Source organism: Nilaparvata lugens, chromosome 4, assembly GCF_014356525.2.
Source record: "Nilaparvata lugens isolate BPH chromosome 4, ASM1435652v1, whole genome shotgun sequence".
Classification (NCBI taxonomy): Eukaryota; Metazoa; Arthropoda; class Insecta; order Hemiptera; family Delphacidae; genus Nilaparvata; species Nilaparvata lugens.
This window is the reverse complement of record NC_052507.1, coordinates 39,306,434-39,310,003: the sequence shown is the minus strand read 5'-3', so window position 1 is coordinate 39,310,003 and position 3,570 is coordinate 39,306,434. Positions and strand designations below refer to the sequence as shown.

General features: G+C 31.9%; 1 long non-coding RNA gene across 1 annotated transcript; it reads left to right on the top strand.

Moving 5' to 3' along the window:
- Window positions 1-665: 665 nt before the first annotated feature.
- Window positions 666-3,329, top strand: LOC120351170. The gene is made up of 2 exons (XR_005571214.1): window positions 666-1,065; window positions 3,147-3,329. It is a non-coding gene; the product is annotated as an uncharacterized LOC120351170 (long non-coding RNA).
- The last annotated feature ends 241 nt before the right edge of the window (window positions 3,330-3,570 follow it).

Sequence of the window (3,570 nt, the reverse complement as noted above, 5' to 3'; positions counted from 1 at the left end):
TCCTGAAAGATTTAAACTAGAAAATTTATGAAAGATGTTATTCTCAAGCTATTTCTATCAACAAGAAAAAAAGCTCATAGGCTTCTCAGATAGCGAATCAGTCTTAATCTATTTTTTGAGAACGAAAAAAGGTTAACTTTCATCTCATTGCTATTCTCCTATTTTTGAATGCCTTTTCTTTTCATTATGAAGATAAAATTTGAATTAAAGGATAGAATCTCTTCTACAATTATTTGCAATGAATGATGTTGAATACAGTTGCATATACTGTATTCAATTTTCAACATGTAGGAACCTAGTTTATTTTCGTGAAATTTTTTCATTGCCAAGTTACATTCAAAAACACCAGAGCAACAATAATAATAATTTTTTTAATAACCGTAAAACCTATCTTGGAATGGAGGACAGAATCTATTTTACAATTATTTGCAATAAATCTAATCGACAATTATTTAATACAGTTGCATATTTAATTTTAAACAGCTAATTAATTTTAGTGGAACTTTCACATTGAAAACAGCAGTATATCAATAATAATCATTATTTGATAACTGTAACCGTAAGGTTTGACTCATGGAGAATGAAAGTGGAGTACCATAGACTGTATTCATCTGCATTTCAATAGATATATTTTTTGTTTTACAAGGACCTGTAATTAACAAAATGAATAACTGACAGGAGTTAAAAATCCTTTCTCTCCCAACAATGAAATTATATTAATAGAAAGGTGAGCAAGGATTAAATAATGTTATATTCAGCTTCACAATTAATGTCGTTATTGAAAAGTACTTATATTGAACTAAATTTTCATGTCATAATTCAATAAATAAATGAATAAGGGATGAATTAAGTCTTCTGAACCTCCTGAATAGGAATTTCTGTAATCTAAAATCCTCATACATGACTTTTTTTCTTGTAGGTGGACTTCTTACATAAACTTGGGGGAGGGAATGTGGAGGCCGCTCGTCCGGCTGACAACAAATGAAGTTGCCACCAACTTCTGCAGGGAAGGTGGGAAAGGGAAGAGGTCCCTAAACAGCCTTCTGATAAACAAAATTCTGGAGAGTAAGTGTGCTTATAAGTGTTTTATTCTTCAAGTCTTTTTAGTGTTTATATTTGGTGTAACATATAAGATTGGGATTGGGCCCTTCATCCAAGAAATAGCAGCGTTGTCAGATTGTGTGAAATTATAACTTTTTCTAATGCAAACACAATGCAAACACAATGCGACTAAATGAAGAAAATTACAGCCCTGCTTCAGAAAACTCAAGCAGTGTTGCAAAACTGCATATTTCTATGGTAATCCAACTGACTGCTGCTTGAATACCTGATTCGCCTGAATCGTTCAAAAAACAACCTTTAACATACAATGCTTTACGCCTACAAAGCTTTCCTTACTTTGAAACTCCTGAGAGGTCAAACAACGATCTTCCAACTATTTTTGAGAATTGGGAAAGTAATATCAATAATTTTTTGAACAACTTTTTTGCTTTCAACACCCACTTATCTCCTAAAACAAACAAGTTTCCAGATCGTCAAACGTTTGATGACGATTTGAACCCACAAATGTTTTCTGCTTGAGGTGACTAGACATTGATAAGCACATTCATGAATTAAAACAAAGTTATATCAGTCATATATGAAAAAAATAAAAACCAATAGAAAGCACGAATTCTCCTTGTCATTTTGATATAAATATAGCTTTACTCCTTTTAGTTCATCCCATGATTGTGAGAGAACTTCTCTCAGAAAAGTGATATTTGAAAGGAAAAAAATTGCAATTTTGAAAGAAAAACATATTCATGCAATTTTTCAATTTTATAAAAAATACAGTACCGTATTATTTCCCTTGAATCCTTTCACCCAGGAACTTTTTAATACTAACCTAACTTGCATACCGAGGATGACTTGCATATCAAGGATGGGTCTAATCGGGAATTTGAAGAAGTTTGAATTTCCCTCTGACAACACTGCTATTTCTTGGATAGAAGGCCCAATCCAAATCTTATGTTATCTGTAGGCTATGCCAACAACAAGCAATAATAAGTGTAGGTAATAGCCTTTAAGTGAAGAAGTAGAATCTCTGAAAAGTAATTTTTGTTTCCCTCACCTCGAAAGTAATTGTTATTGATCCTTTCAATAGAAATGTTCAGAATAGATTATGCTAGTGCTCAAAAAATTAAATTGATTGATAGCTACATTAAAATCTCACCTATTAGATTCTATTGCTTGAAATGTTGAAAATGAGGAGAAATATAGCAATATATAGTTAGCTTAATGGACATCAGAAGCCTTCTTATGTGTCCATTGAATTTTGAACTTTTGTTTGGCTAAGTTGGTCGGATCCACTACCATAATTCAGCCAACTCTCAAAAGATTTACATTGAAATGATTTGCAAATCATAAAGTAATTTATGGTATATAGGTTACAAAAATGTGTTTTACCATACTTGTTGACTCTTAATGGAGTAGCCCATCCCCACACTAATGTTGATCTCTGTTGTAATGTTCATTTTCAGTTAATTACCGGTACTCCATAAAGAGTCAACAAGTATGGTAAAACACATTTTTGTGTGTAATAATAAACAAGGCAGTCATTTAAACTTAAATATTGTTATTAGTGTAACTTTTATAAACATACTATATACTTATGTGCCTTACTATACAATTATTCCCAACATTTTATAACATGAGTTCAAAAAGGCTGCTTTTTACACACAAAAAGTTTTTATACCATGATTATTGGCACTTTATAAAGTATACCCACACAAATATTATTAATCTTTGTTGTAATGTTCATTTTCAATTCATTCAGTGTAACTTATAAGGTATAACTCATTTTTTCAACCCTTTCCTTTGAGTTAACCCACAGGATGCGTTTGGTGAAAACTGTTCAAGAAGGAACACTTTTTGCTCTTGGCAAAACAACATGTTTACATTAACGGTAGCCTACTCAAAACAGAAATGCAGATCTGTGGTATCCTGTACACCATAAATTATATGATATAAATTACTGATGATATTTTGCGGTAGCCACACAACAATTATTATAAAAACCCTCCATTTTCATACATGTTAATATGAATGTGCGCGATTCAATGAACGCTCTGTATAGTATAACACATTGTAAAATTCTGTTCCAAAAGTTGTTGCTGCGTCTCTGGAGATTTCATGAGCAAGCTGTTTGAAACCAGGGTGTAAGAGTGGCTCCGGCAGGCTGGGACCAGAATGTAATTTATTAAAAACTTCAAAAAATAATTGAATTAACTAGAATTTATTTGTCACGTTTCATGAGATTGTAGTGGAATAAAAATGTATTTTCAAGTTGTTTTCTACTGTTTTTTGCTCGCCTTATTTCCATATTTTCTCAAATTTCACTGGGAATGCCTGCTCATAAAAGTTGTGTAACCACAATCAAATTTATCATGCAATTCATTCTTTAAAACACCCTTGAACCAATAACAGATGAATAGCTTACACTTTGCTAGCATTCACTTCACTCCCTTTTATCATGATTATTTATAGAGATGATGTGGAACTCTCATCTATCTAATGAATCCTATCTATCTA